Source organism: Pan paniscus, chromosome 23 (assembly GCF_029289425.2).
Source record: "Pan paniscus chromosome 23, NHGRI_mPanPan1-v2.0_pri, whole genome shotgun sequence".
Lineage (NCBI taxonomy): Eukaryota > Metazoa > Chordata > Mammalia > Primates > Hominidae > Pan > Pan paniscus.
This window is the reverse complement of record NC_085927.1, coordinates 20,590,481-20,606,116: the sequence shown is the minus strand read 5'-3', so window position 1 is coordinate 20,606,116 and position 15,636 is coordinate 20,590,481. Positions and strand designations below refer to the sequence as shown.

Genomic DNA, 15,636 nt, shown 5'->3' with positions numbered 1-15,636 from the left:
GAGATCACGGACGGCGGCACGACTTTGGGGGAGACTCACTCCAACCAACACCATCCGTGCAGGCCTGAGGCTGGTATCCCGTGCTGCTTCCCCCGTCTCCGCCTGGGGTTTCATCATCATGGTCGGCCCTTTGCGACTCCTGGCGTCCGGAGACCTTCCCTTCGACCCCGTGGAGAGGTGAGGCCTTAGCCTCAGAGACTCGACACCCAAGCACTGCCACGGAGGGCTCCTGCTCTGCCAAGCCTCGGGGCCTGGTTTCTAAGACAACCGTGGGAACCACTGTGACTGGAGAAACCGTTCGCGCCTCGCGCATGCGCATGGGCTGAGCCGATTCGCGCTCCACTCCTGACAGATAGGCTGTGTCCCCTTTAAATATCGTGGCCGCCGCACGGCGGCCGAGATGCTCCTGCTGCCGCCGCGGCGGCGGCCGGATCCTGGGTCCTGTTTGGGGCGGCGTGGGAGAGGAGGCCGCGGGTGTCTCGTCCTGTCCCAGGCCCAAACCCCCAGGGGTCCTGTCCTCAGGAGCTGCTTGAGCCCACTTCCACCGAGGGAGGGGGAGCTTCAGGACGCCTGCTGTGTTCTCCGGACTCCCGTTGAGATCCGATTTTGGCCCTCTCCGAGAGAGAAAGGATGGGCTCACCACATCTGGTCAGGCCGGCAGGGCCTGGCTGCAGCACAGAATGATCCCATAGGTCTCAAGGCCTAGTGTCAGCTGCAAATTCACTCATCCATCAGCCCTCTGCCTCCCTCCTCCTTTGAAAGAGCAGTGGCCTGCCCGGCTTGTAAAATCCCTGGGGTTCCGGAAAGCCGACCGCGCTTTCCAGGACACCTGCAATGAGGAACACAGGCGAATCCGAGGGGGAGACCATGTGACCAGGCGTGGCACTGGCCAATCCCACAGCAGTTGGTGTTAATGTGTGTCACCGGAGGCATACGGGGCGACGGCGAAACAAAGGGTGGTGTCCAGGTAAGTGCCGGTGGAAGGGTTAAACGGCTGAGGTTTCCATCAATGCCAAGGAAAATCAAAGAACACCTGTGACCCGGGGGTTGGGGGGGCCGCCTGTGCCTGACCCAAGCCACGTTTTCAAATGCCTACCAGAGGAGCAAAGAGGTTTCTGCAAAATTCGCAACACCCCCAATCCTCCACTGACCTGGTAGCCATGACGCAACTTCGGCTGGCACAAACCCACAGACAGTGGGAAAGAAACACACAAAGACTGAGAGGCAGAGAGAGAAGAGAGAATGGGAGACACTCACAGAGACACCTACACACACACACACACACACACACACACACAGAGTCATAGAGCAGAGGAGAGCAGCCCAGGGGCACGCAAGACGACCCGTCATCGAGATCACGGACGGCGGCACGACTTTGGGGGAGACTCACTCCAACCAACACCATCCGTGCAGGCCTGAGGCTGGTATCCCGTGCTGCTTCCCCCGTCTCCGCCTGGGGTTTCATCATCATGGTCGGCCCTTTGCGACTCCTGGCATCCGGAGACCTTCCCTTCGACCCCGTGGAGAGGTGAGGCCTTAGCCTCAGAGCCTCGACACCCAAGCACTGCCACGGAGGGCTCCTGCTCTGCCAAGCCTCGGGGCCTGGTTTCTAAGACAACCGTGGGAACCTCTGTGACGGGAGAAACCGTTCGCGCCTCGCGCATGCGCATAGGCTGAGCAGATTCGCGCTCCACTCCTGACAGATAGGCTGTGTCCCCTTTAAATATCGTTGCCGCTGCACGGCGGCCGAGATGCTCCTGCTGCAGCCGCGGCGGCGGCTGGATCCTGGGTCCTGTTTGGGGCGGCGTGGGAGAGGAGGCCGCGGGTGTCTTGTCCTGTCCCAGGCCCAAACCCCCAGGGGTCCTGTCCTCAGGAGCTGCTTGAGCCCACTTCCACCGAGGGAGGGGGAGCTTCAGGAAGCCTGCTGTGTTCTGCGGACTCCCGTTGAGATCCGATTTTGGCCCTCTCCGAGTGAGACAGGATGGGCTCACCACATCTGGTCAGGCCGGCAGGGCCTGGCTGCAGCACAGAATGATCCCATAGGTCTCAAGGCCTAGTGTCAGCTGCAAATTCACTCATCCATCAGCCCTCTGCCTCCCTCCTCCTTTGAAAGAGCAGTGGCCTGCCCGGCTTGTAAAAGCCCTGGGGTTCCGGAAAGCCGACCGCGCTTTCCAGGACACCTGCAATGAGCAACACAGGCGAATCCGAGGGGGAGACCATGTGACCAGGCGTGGCACTGGCCAATCCCACAGCAGTTGGTGTTAATGTGTGTCACCGGAGGCATACGGGGCGACGGCGAAACAAAGGGTGGTGTCCAGGTATGTGCCGGTGGAAGGGTTAAATGGCTGACGTTTCCATCAATGCCAAGGAAAGTCAAAGAACACCTGGGACCCGGGGGTTTGGGGGGCCGCCTGTGCCTGACCCAAGCCACGTTTTCAAATGCCTACCAGAGGAGCAAAGAGGTTTCTGCAAAATTCGCAACACCCCCAATCCTCCACTGACCTGGTAGCCATGACGCAACTTCGGCTGGCACAAACCCACAGACAGTGGGAAAGAAACACACAGAGACTGAGAGGCAGAGAGAGAAGAGAGAATGGGAGACACTCACAGACACACACACACACACACACACACACACACACACACACACACATACACACACACAGAGTCATACAGCAGAGGAGAGCAGCCCAGGGGCACGCAAGCCGACCCGTCATCGAGATCACGGACGGCGGCACGACTTTGGGGGAGACTCACTCCAACCAACACCATCCGTGCAGGCCTGAGGCTGGTATCCCGTGCTGCTTCCCCCGTCTCCGCCTGGGGTTTCATCATCATGGTCGGCCCTTTGCGACTCCTGGCGTCCGGAGACCTTCCCTTCGACCCCGTGGAGAGGTGAGGCCTTAGCCTCAGAGACTCGACACCCAAGCACTGCCACGGAGGGCTCCTGCTCTGCCAAGCCTCGGGGCCTGGTTTCTAAGACAACCGTGGGAACCACTGTGACTGGAGAAACCGTTCGCGCCTCGCGCATGCGCATGGGCTGAGCCGATTCGCGCTCCACTCCTGACAGATAGGCTGTGTCCCCTTTAAATATCGTGGCCGCCGCACGGCGGCCGAGATGCTCCTGCTGCCGCCGCGGCGGCGGCCGGATCCTGGGTCCTGTTTGGGGCGGCGTGGGAGAGGAGGCCGCGGGTGTCTCGTCCTGTCCCAGGCCCAAACCCCCAGGGGTCCTGTCCTCAGGAGCTGCTTGAGCCCACTTCCACCGAGGGAGGGGGAGCTTCAGGACGCCTGCTGTGTTCTCCGGACTCCCGTTGAGATCCGATTTTGGCCCTCTCCAAGTGAGAAAGGATGGGCTCACCACATCTGGTCAGGCCGGCAGGGCCTGGCTGCAGCACAGAATGATCCCATAGGTCTCAAGGCCTAGTGTCAACTGCAAATTCACTCATCCATCAGCCCTCTGCCTCCCTCCTCCTTTGAAAGAGCAGTGGCCTGCCCGGCTTGTAAAAGCCCTGGGGTTCCGGAAAGCCGACCGCGCTTTCCAGGACACCTGCAATGAGGAACACAGGCGAATCCGAGGGGGAGACCATGTGACCAGGCGTGGCACTGGCCAATCCCACAGCAGTTGGTGTTAATGTGTGTCACCGGAGGCATACGGGGCGACGGCGAAACAAAGGGTGGTGTCCAGGTAAGTGCCGGTGGAAGGGTTAAACGGCTGAGGTTTCCATCAATGCCAAGGAAAATCAAAGAACACCTGTGACCCGGGGGTTGGGGGGCCGCCTGTGCCTGACCCAAGCCACGTTTTCAAATGCCTACCAGAGGAGCAAAGAGGTTTCTGCAAAATTCGCAACACCCCCAATCCTCCACTGACCTGGTAGCCATGACGCAACTTCGGCTGGCACAAACCCACAGACAGTGGGAAAGAAACACACAAAGACTGAGAGGCAGAGAGAGAAGAGAGAATGGGAGACACTCACAGAGACACCTACACACACACACACACACACACACACACACAGAGTCATAGAGCAGAGGAGAGCAGCCCAGGGGCACGCAAGACGACCCGTCATCGAGATCACGGACGGCGGCACGACTTTGGGGGAGACTCACTCCAACCAACACCATCCGTGCAGGCCTGAGGCTGGTATCCCGTGCTGCTTCCCCCGTCTCCGCCTGGGGTTTCATCATCATGGTCGGCCCTTTGCGACTCCTGGCATCCGGAGACCTTCCCTTCGACCCCGTGGAGAGGTGAGGCCTTAGCCTCAGAGCCTCGACACCCAAGCACTGCCACGGAGGGCTCCTGCTCTGCCAAGCCTCGGGGCCTGGTTTCTAAGACAACCGTGGGAACCTCTGTGACGGGAGAAACCGTTCGCGCCTCGCGCATGCGCATTGGCTGAGCCGATTCGCGCTCCACTCCTGACAGATAGGCTGCGTCCCCTTTAAATATCGTCGCCGCCGCACAGCGGCGGAGATGCTCCTGCTGCCGCCGCGGCGGCGGCTGGATCCTGGGTCCTGTTTGGGGCGGCGTGGGAGAGGAGGCCGCGGGTGTCTCGTCCTGTCCCAGGCCCAAACCCCCAGGGGTCCTGTCCTCAGGAGCTGCTTGAGCCCACTTCCACTGAAGAAGGGGGAGCTTCAGGATGCCTGCTGTGTTCTCCGGACTCCCGTTGAGATCCGATTTTGGCCCTCTCCGAGAGAGAAAGGATGGGCTCACCACATCTGGTCAGGCCGGCAGGGCCTGGCTGCAGCACAGAATGATCCCATAGGTCTCAAGGCCTAGTGTCAGCTGCAAATTCACTCATCCATCAGCCCTCTGCCTCCCTCCTCCTTTGAAAGAGCAGTGGCCTGCCCGGCTTGTAAAATCCCTGGGGTTCCGGAAAGCCGACCGCGCTTTCCAGGACACCTGCAATGAGGAACACAGGCGAATCCGAGAGGGAGACCATGTGACCAGGCGTGGCACTGGCCAATCCCACAGCAGTTGGTGTTAATGTGTGTCACCGGAGGCATACGGGGCGACGGCGAAACAAAGGGTGGTGTCCAGGTAAGTGCCGGTGGAAGGGTTAAACGGCTGAGGTTTCCATCAATGCCAAGGAAAATCAAAGAACACCTGTGACCCGGGGGTTGGGGGGGCCGCCTGTGCCTGACCCAAGCCACGTTTTCAAATGCCTACCAGAGGAGCAAAGAGGTTTCTGCAAAATTCGCAACACCCCCAATCCTCCACTGACCTGGTAGCCATGACGCAACTTCGGCTGGCACAAACCCACAGACAGTGGGAAAGAAACACACAAAGACTGAGAGGCAGAGAGAGAAGAGAGAATGGGAGACACTCACAGAGACACCTACACACACACACACACACACACACACACACAGAGTCATAGAGCAGAGGAGAGCAGCCCAGGGGCACGCAAGACGACCCGTCATCGAGATCACGGACGGCGGCACGACTTTGGGGGAGACTCACTCCAACCAACACCATCCGTGCAGGCCTGAGGCTGGTATCCCGTGCTGCTTCCCCCGTCTCCGCCTGGGGTTTCATCATCATGGTCGGCCCTTTGCGACTCCTGGCATCCGGAGACCTTCCCTTCGACCCCGTGGAGAGGTGAGGCCTTAGCCTCAGAGCCTCGACACCCAAGCACTGCCACGGAGGGCTCCTGCTCTGCCAAGCCTCGGGGCCTGGTTTCTAAGACAACCGTGGGAACCTCTGTGACGGGAGAAACCGTTCGCGCCTCGCGCATGCGCATAGGCTGAGCAGATTCGCGCTCCACTCCTGACAGATAGGCTGTGTCCCCTTTAAATATCGTTGCCGCTGCACGGCGGCCGAGATGCTCCTGCTGCAGCCGCGGCGGCGGCTGGATCCTGGGTCCTGTTTGGGGCGGCGTGGGAGAGGAGGCCGCGGGTGTCTTGTCCTGTCCCAGGCCCAAACCCCCAGGGGTCCTGTCCTCAGGAGCTGCTTGAGCCCACTTCCACCGAGGGAGGGGGAGCTTCAGGACGCCTGCTGTGTTCTCCGGACTCCCGTTGAGATCCGATTTTGGCCCTCTCCGAGTGAGACAGGATGGGCTCACCACATCTGGTCAGGCCGGCAGGGCCTGGCTGCAGCACAGAATGATCCCATAGGTCTCAAGGCCTAGTGTCAGCTGCAAATTCACTCATCCATCAGCCCTCTGCCTCCCTCCTCCTTTGAAAGAGCAGTGGCCTGCCCGGCTTGTAAAAGCCCTGGGGTTCCGGAAAGCCGACCGCGCTTTCCAGGACACCTGCAATGAGCAACACAGGCGAATCCGAGGGGGAGACCATGTGAAAAGGCGTGGCACTGGCCAATCCCACAGCAGTTGGTGTTAATGTGTGTCACCGGAGGCATACGGGGCGACGGCGAAACAAAGGGTGGTGTCCAGGTATGTGCCGGTGGAAGGGTTAAATGGCTGACGTTTCCATCAATGCCAAGGAAAGTCAAAGAACACCTGGGACCCGGGGGTTTGGGGGGCCGCCTGTGCCTGACCCAAGCCACGTTTTCAAATGCCTACCAGAGGAGCAAAGAGGTTTCTGCAAAATTCGCAACACCCCCAATCCTCCACTGACCTGGTAGCCATGACGCAACTTCGGCTGGCACAAACCCACAGACAGTGGGAAAGAAACACACAGAGACTGAGAGGCAGAGAGAGAAGAGAGAATGGGAGACACTCACAGACACACACACACACACACACACACACACACACACACATACACACACACAGAGTCATACAGCAGAGGAGAGCAGCCCAGGGGCACGCAAGCCGACCCGTCATCGAGATCACGGACGGCGGCACGACTTTGGGGGAGACTCACTCCAACCAACACCATCCGTGCAGGCCTGAGGCTGGTATCCCGTGCTGCTTCCCCCGTCTCCGCCTGGGGTTTCATCATCATGGTCGGCCCTTTGCGACTCCTGGCGTCCGGAGACCTTCCCTTCGACCCCGTGGAGAGGTGAGGCCTTAGCCTCAGAGACTCGACACCCAAGCACTGCCACGGAGGGCTCCTGCTCTGCCAAGCCTCGGGGCCTGGTTTCTAAGACAACCGTGGGAACCACTGTGACTGGAGAAACCGTTCGCGCCTCGCGCATGCGCATGGGCTGAGCCGATTCGCGCTCCACTCCTGACAGATAGGCTGTGTCCCCTTTAAATATCGTGGCCGCCGCACGGCGGCCGAGATGCTCCTGCTGCCGCCGCGGCGGCGGCCGGATCCTGGGTCCTGTTTGGGGCGGCGTGGGAGAGGAGGCCGCGGGTGTCTCGTCCTGTCCCAGGCCCAAACCCCCAGGGGTCCTGTCCTCAGGAGCTGCTTGAGCCCACTTCCACCGAGGGAGGGGGAGCTTCAGGACGCCTGCTGTGTTCTCCGGACTCCCGTTGAGATCCGATTTTGGCCCTCTCCGAGAGAGAAAGGATGGGCTCACCACATCTGGTCAGGCCGGCAGGGCCTGGCTGCAGCACAGAATGATCCCATAGGTCTCAAGGCCTAGTGTCAGCTGCAAATTCACTCATCCATCAGCCCTCTGCCTCCCTCCTCCTTTGAAAGAGCAGTGGCCTGCCCGGCTTGTAAAATCCCTGGGGTTCCGGAAAGCCGACCGCGCTTTCCAGGACACCTGCAATGAGGAACACAGGCGAATCCGAGGGGGAGACCATGTGACCAGGCGTGGCACTGGCCAATCCCACAGCAGTTGGTGTTAATGTGTGTCACCGGAGGCATACGGGGCGACGGCGAAACAAAGGGTGGTGTCCAGGTAAGTGCCGGTGGAAGGGTTAAACGGCTGAGGTTTCCATCAATGCCAAGGAAAATCAAAGAACACCTGTGACCCGGGGGTTGGGGGGGCCGCCTGTGCCTGACCCAAGCCACGTTTTCAAATGCCTACCAGAGGAGCAAAGAGGTTTCTGCAAAATTCGCAACACCCCCAATCCTCCACTGACCTGGTAGCCATGACGCAACTTCGGCTGGCACAAACCCACAGACAGTGGGAAAGAAACACACAAAGACTGAGAGGCAGAGAGAGAAGAGAGAATGGGAGACACTCACAGAGACACCTACACACACACACACACACACACACACACAGAGTCATAGAGCAGAGGAGAGCAGCCCAGGGGCACGCAAGACGACCCGTCATCGAGATCACGGACGGCGGCACGACTTTGGGGGAGACTCACTCCAACCAACACCATCCGTGCAGGCCTGAGGCTGGTATCCCGTGCTGCTTCCCCCGTCTCCGCCTGGGGTTTCATCATCATGGTCGGCCCTTTGCGACTCCTGGCATCCGGAGACCTTCCCTTCGACCCCGTGGAGAGGTGAGGCCTTAGCCTCAGAGCCTCGACACCCAAGCACTGCCACGGAGGGCTCCTGCTCTGCCAAGCCTCGGGGCCTGGTTTCTAAGACAACCGTGGGAACCTCTGTGACGGGAGAAACCGTTCGCGCCTCGCGCATGCGCATTGGCTGAGCCGATTCGCGCTCCACTCCTGACAGATAGGCTGCGTCCCCTTTAAATATCGTCGCCGCCGCACAGCGGCGGAGATGCTCCTGCTGCCGCCGCGGCGGCGGCTGGATCCTGGGTCCTGTTTGGGGCGGCGTGGGAGAGGAGGCCGCGGGTGTCTCGTCCTGTCCCAGGCCCAAACCCCCAGGGGTCCTGTCCTCAGGAGCTGCTTGAGCCCACTTCCACCGAGGGAGGGGGAGCTTCAGGATGCCTGCTGTGTTCTCCGGACTCCCGTTGAGATCCGATTTTGGCCCTCTCCGAGAGAGAAAGGATGGGCTCACCACATCTGGTCAGGCCGGCAGGGCCTGGCTGCAGCACAGAATGATCCCATAGGTCTCAAGGCCTAGTGTCAGCTGCAAATTCACTCATCCATCAGCCCTCTGCCTCCCTCCTCCTTTGAAAGAGCAGTGGCCTGCCCGGCTTGTAAAATCCCTGGGGTTCCGGAAAGCCGACCGCGCTTTCCAGGACACCTGCAATGAGGAACACAGGCGAATCCGAGGGGGAGACCATGTGACCAGGCGTGGCACTGGCCAATCCCACAGCAGTTGGTGTTAATGTGTGTCACCGGAGGCATACGGGGCGACGGCGAAACAAAGGGTGGTGTCCAGGTAAGTGCCGGTGGAAGGGTTAAACGGCTGAGGTTTCCATCAATGCCAAGGAAAATCAAAGAACACCTGTGACCCGGGGGTTGGGGGGGCCGCCTGTGCCTGACCCAAGCCACGTTTTCAAATGCCTACCAGAGGAGCTAAGAGGTTTCTGCAAAATTCGCAACACCCCCAATCCTCCACTGACCTGGTAGCCATGACGCAACTTCGGTTGGCACAAACCCACAGACAGTGGGAAAGAAACACACAAAGACTGAGAGGCAGAGAGAGAAGAGAGAATGGGAGACACTCACAGAGACACCTACACACACACACACACACACACACACACAGAGTCATAGAGCAGAGGAGAGCAGCCCAGGGGCACGCAAGACGACCCGTCATCGAGATCACGGACGGCGGCACGACTTTGGGGGAGACTCACTCCAACCAACACCATCCGTGCAGGCCTGAGGCTGGTAACCCGTGCTGCTTCCCCCGTCTCCGCCTGGGGTTTCATCATCATAGTCGGCCCTTTGCGACTCCTGGCATCCGGAGACCTTCCCTTCGACCCCGTGGAGAGGTGAGGCCTTAGCCTCAGAGCCTCGACACCCAAGCACTGCCACGGAGGGCTCCTGCTCTGCCAAGCCTCGGGGCCTGGTTTCTAAGACAACCGTGGGAACCTCTGTGACGGGAGAAACCGTTCGCGCCTCGCGCATGCGCATAGGCTGAGCAGATTCGCGCTCCACTCCTGACAGATACGCTGCGTCCCCTTTAAATATCGCCGCCGCTGCACGGCGGCCGAGATGCTCCTGCTGCAGCCGCGGCGGCGGCTGGATCCTGGGTCCTGTTTGGGGCGGCGAGGGAGAGGAGGCCGCTGGTGTCTCGTCCTGTCCCAGGCCCAAACCCCCAGGGGTCCTGTTCTCAGGAGCTGCTTGAGCCCACTTCCACCGAGGGAGGGGGAGCTTCAGGACGCCTGCTGTGTTCTCCGGACTCCCGTTGAGATCCGATTTTGGCCCTCTCCGAGTGAGACAGGATGGGCTCACCACATCTTGTCAGGCCGGCAGGGCCTGGCTGCAGCACAGAATGATCCCATAGGTCTCAAGCCCTAGTGTCAGCTGCAAATTCACTCATCCATCATCCCTCTGCCTCCCTCCTCCTTTGAAAGAGCAGTGGCCTGCCCGGCTTGTAAAAGCCCTGGGGTTCCGGAAAGCCGACCGCGCTTTCCAGGACACCTGCAATGAGCAACACAGGCGAATCCGAGGGGGAGACCATGTGACCAGGCGTGGCACTGGCCAATCCCACAGCAGTTGGTGTTAATGTGTGTCACCGGAGGCATACGGGGCGACGGCGAAACAAAGGGTGGTGTCCAGGTATGTGCCGGTGGAAGGGTTAAACGGCTGACGTTTCCATCAATGCCAAGGAAAGTCAAAGAACACCTGGGACCCGGGGGTTTGGGGGGCCGCCTGTGCCTGACCCAAGCCACGTTTTCAAATGCCTACCAGAGGAGCAAAGAGGTTTCTGCAAAATTCGCAACACCCCCAATCCTCCACTGACCTGGTAGCCATGACGCAACTTCGGCTGGCACAAACCCACAGACAGTGGGAAAGAAACACACAAAGACTGAGAGGCAGAGAGAGAAGAGAGAATGGGAGACACTCACAGAGACACCTACACACACACACACACACACACACACACAGAGTCATAGAGCAGAGGAGAGCAGCCCAGGGGCACGCAAGACGACCCGTCATCGAGATCACGGACGGCGGCACGACTTTGGGGGAGACTCACTCCAACCAACACCATCCGTGCAGGCCTGAGGCTGGTATCCCGTGCTGCTTCCCCCGTCTCCGCCTGGGGTTTCATCATCATGGTCGGCCCTTTGCGACTCCTGGCATCCGGAGACCTTCCCTTCGACCCCGTGGAGAGGTGAGGCCTTAGCCTCAGAGACTCGACACCCAAGCACTGCCACGGAGGGCTCCTGCTCTGCCAAGCCTCGGGGCCTGGTTTCTAAGACAACCGTGGGAACCTCTGTGACGGGAGAAACCGTTCGCGCCTCGCGCATGCGCATTGGCTGAGCCGATTCGCGCTCCACTCCTGACAGATAGGCTGCGTCCCCTTTAAATATCGTCGCCGCCGCACAGCGGCGGAGATGCTCCTGCTGCCGCCGCGGCGGCGGCTGGATCCTGGGTCCTGTTTGGGGCGGCGTGGGAGAGGAGGCCGCGGGTGTCTCGTCCTGTCCCAGGCCCAAACCCCCAGGGGTCCTGTCCTCAGGAGCTGCTTGAGCCCACTTCCACTGAAGAAGGGGGAGCTTCAGGATGCCTGCTGTGTTCTCCGGACTCCCGTTGAGATCCGATTTTGGCCCTCTCCGAGAGAGAAAGGATGGGCTCACCACATCTGGTCAGGCCGGCAGGGCCTGGCTGCAGCACAGAATGATCCCATAGGTCTCAAGGCCTAGTGTCAGCTGCAAATTCACTCATCCATCAGCCCTCTGCCTCCCTCCTCCTTTGAAAGAGCAGTGGCCTGCCCGGCTTGTAAAAGCCCTGGGATTCCGGAAAGCCGACCGCGCTTTCCAGGACACCTGCAATGAGGAACACAGGCGAATCCGAGGGGGAGACCATGTGACCAGGCGTGGCACTAGCCAATCCCACAGCAGTTGGTGTTAATGTGTGTCACCGGAGGCATACGGGGCCACGGCGAAACAAAGGGTGGTATCCAGGTATGTGCCGGTGGAAGGGTTAAACGGCTGACGTTTCCATCAATGCCAAGGAAAATCAAAGAAAACCTGGGACCCGGGGGTTGGGGGGGCCGCCTGTGCCTGACCCAAGCCACGTTTTCAAATGCCTACCAGAGGAGCAAAGAGGTTTCTGCAAAATTCGCAACACCCCCAATCCTCCACTGACCTGGTAGCCATGACGCAACTTCGGCTGGCACAAACCCACAGACAGTGGGAAAGAAACACACAAAGACTGAGAGGCAGAGAGAGAAGAGAGAATGGGAGACACTCACAGAGACACCTACACACACACACACACACACACACACAGAGTCATACAGCAGAGGAGAGCAGCCCAGGGGCACGCAAGACGACCCGTCATCGAGATCACGGACGGCGGCACGACTTTGGGGGAGACTCACTCCAACCAACACCATCCGTGCAGGCCTGAGGCTGGTATCCCGTGCTGCTTCCCCCGTCTCCGCCTGGGGTTTCATCATCATGGTCGGCCCTTTGCGACTCCTGGCATCCGGAGACCTTCCCTTCGACCCCGTGGAGAGGTGAGGCCTTAGCCTCAGAGACTCGACACCCAAGCACTGCCACGGAGGGCTCCTGCTCTGCCAAGCCTCGGGGCCTGGTTTCTAAGACAACCGTGGGAACCTCTGTGACGGGAGAAACCGTTCGCGCCTCGCGCATGCGCATTGGCTGAGCCGATTCGCGCTCCACTCCTGACAGATAGGCTGCGTCCCCTTTAAATATCGTCGCCGCTGCACAGCGGCGGAGATGCTCCTGCTGCCGCCGCGGCGGCGGCTGGATCCTGGGTCCTGTTTGGGGCGGCGTGGGAGAGGAGGCCGCGGGTGTCTCGTCCTGTCCCAGGCCCAAACCCCCAGGGGTCCTGTCCTCAGGAGCTGCTTGAGCCCACTTCCACCGAGGGAGGGGGAGCTTCAGGATGCCTGCTGTGTTCTCCGGACTCCCGTTGAGATCCGATTTTGGCCCTCTCCGAGTGAGAAAAGATGGGCTCACCACATCTGGTCAGGCCGGCAGGGCCTGGCTGCAGCACAGAATGATCCCATAGGTCTCAAGGCCTAGTGTCAGCTGCAAATTCACTCATCCATCAGCCCTCTGCCTCCCTCCTCCTTTGAAAGAGCAGTGGCCTGCCCGGCTTGTAAAAGCCCTGGGGTTCCGGAAAGCCGACCGCGCTTTCCAGGACACCTGCAATGAGAAACACAGGCGAATCCGAGGGGGAGACCATGTGACCAGGCGTGGCACTGGCCAATCCCACAGCAGTTGGTGTTAATGTGTGTCACCGGAGGCATACGGGGCGACGGCGAAACAAAGGGTGGTGTCCAGGTATGTGCCGGTGGAAGGGTTAAACGGCTGACGTTTCCATCAATGCCAAGGAAAGTCAAAGAACACCTGGGACCCGGGGGTTTGGGGGGCCGCCTGTGCCTGACCCAAGCCACGTTTTCAAATGCCTACCAGAGGAGCAAAGAGGTTTCTGCAAAATTCGCAACACCCCCAATCCTCCACTGAACTGGTAGCCATGACGCAACTTCGGCTGGCACAAACCCACAGACAGTGGGAAAGAAACACACAGAGACTGAGAGGCAGAGAGAGAAGAGAGAATGGGAGACACTCACAGACACACACACACACACACACACACACACACACACACACATACACACACACAGAGTCATACAGCAGAGGAGAGCAGCCCAGGGGCACGCAAGCCGACCCGTCATCGAGATCACGGACGGCGGCACGACTTTGGGGGAGACTCACTCCAACCAACACCATCCGTGCAGGCCTGAGGCTGGTATCCCGTGCTGCTTCCCCCGTCTCCGCCTGGGGTTTCATCATCATGGTCGGCCCTTTGCGACTCCTGGCGTCCGGAGACCTTCCCTTCGACCCCGTGGAGAGGTGAGGCCTTAGCCTCAGAGACTCGACACCCAAGCACTGCCACGGAGGGCTCCTGCTCTGCCAAGCCTCGGGGCCTGGTTTCTAAGACAACCGTGGGAACCACTGTGACTGGAGAAACCGTTCGCGCCTCGCGCATGCGCATGGGCTGAGCCGATTCGCGCTCCACTCCTGACAGATAGGCTGTGTCCCCTTTAAATATCGTGGCCGCCGCACGGCGGCCGAGATGCTCCTGCTGCCGCCGCGGCGGCGGCTGCATCCTGGGTCCTGTTTGGGGCGGCGTGGGAGAGGAGGCCGCGGGTGTCTCGTCCTGTCCCAGGCCCAAACCCCCAGGGGTCCTGTCCTCAGGAGCTGCTTGAGCCCACTTCCACCGAGGGAGGAGGAGCTTCAGGACGCCTGCTGTGTTCTCCGGACTCCCGTTGAGATCCGATTTTGGCCCTCTCCAAGTGAGAAAGGATGGGCTCACCACATCTGGTCAGGCCGGCAGGGCCTGGCTGCAGCACAGAATGATCCCATAGGTCTCAAGGCCTAGTGTCAGCTGCAAATTCACTCATCCATCAGCCCTCTGCCTCCCTCCTCCTTTGAAAGAGCAGTGGCCTGCCCGGCTTGTAAAATCCCTGGCGTTCCGGAAAGCCGACCGCGCTTTCGAGGACACCTGCAATGAGGAACACAGGCGAATCCGAGGGGGAGACCATGTGACCAGGCGTGGCACTGGCCAATCCCACAGCAGTTGGTGTTAATGTGTGTCACCGGAGGCATACGGGGCGACGGCGAAACAAAGGGTGGTGTCCAGGTAAGTGCCGGTGGAAGGGTTAAACGGCTGAGGTTTCCATCAATGCCAAGGAAAATCAAAGAACACCTGTGACCCGGGGGTTGGGGGGGCCGCCTGTGCCTGACCCAAGCCACGTTTTCAAATGCCTACCAGAGGAGCAAAGAGGTTTCTGCAAAATTCGCAACACCCCCAATCCTCCACTGACCTGGTAGCCATGACGCAACTTCGGCTGGCACAAACCCACAGACAGTGGGAAAGAAACACACAAAGACTGAGAGGCAGAGAGAGAAGAGAGAATGGGAGACACTCACAGAGACACCTACACACACACAGACACACACACACACGCAGAGTCATGCAGCAGAGGAATTGAAACACACACCCCTAGGCACCACATGAGTCTGCGGAGTTCTGCTCTGGAGGAGAAAGACCCTCGCGTGAGAGAGCAGCCCAGGGGCACGCAGGCCGACCTGTCCTCGAAATCACGGATGGCGGCACGGCTTTTCTGGAGACTCACCCCTACCAACACCGTCCGGGCCGGCCTGAGCCTGGGATCCCGTGCTACTTCCCCAATCCTCGCCTGGGGTTTCCTCATCATGGTCGGCACTTTGCGACTCATGGCATCCGGAGATGTTCCTGTCGACCCCGTGGAGAGTTCAGGGCGGAGCCTCAGAGCCCCGACACCCATGCATTGCCCCGGAAGGCTGCTGCTTTGCCAAGCCTCGGGGACTGGTTTCTAAGACAACCCTGGGAACCACTGTGATGGGGGAAGCCGCTTGCGCCTCGCGCATGCGTATTGGCTGGGCTGACTCGTGCTCTGCTCCTGGCAGTCAGGCTGTGTCCCCTTTAAATACCGCCACCGCCGCGCAGCGGCAGCGAGGTTCCTCCTGCCGCCGCGGCTGCGGCTGGATCCGGGGTCCTGTTTGGGGCGGCGTTGGGAGAGGGGCCCGCGAGTGTCTTGTCCTGTCCCAGGGCCAAACCCCCGGGAGTCCTGTCCTCAGAACCTCCTTTAGCCGACTTCCACCGAGGGAGAGCTTCAGGATGTCTGCTGTGTTCTCCGGACTCCCATTCAGATCCGATTTTGGACCCCTCCGAGTGGGATAGGATGGGCTCACCACATCTGGTGAGGCAGGCATGGCCTCGCTGCAGCACA

The 15,636-nt window shown here is 60.2% G+C and overlaps 1 pseudogene; it reads left to right on the top strand.

Moving 5' to 3' along the window:
- Positions 1–15,223, top strand: part of LOC134730170 (protein FAM27D1-like) — a 38,665-nt pseudogene extending 23,442 nt beyond the window's left edge.
- Positions 15,224–15,636: the final 413 nt, after the last annotated feature.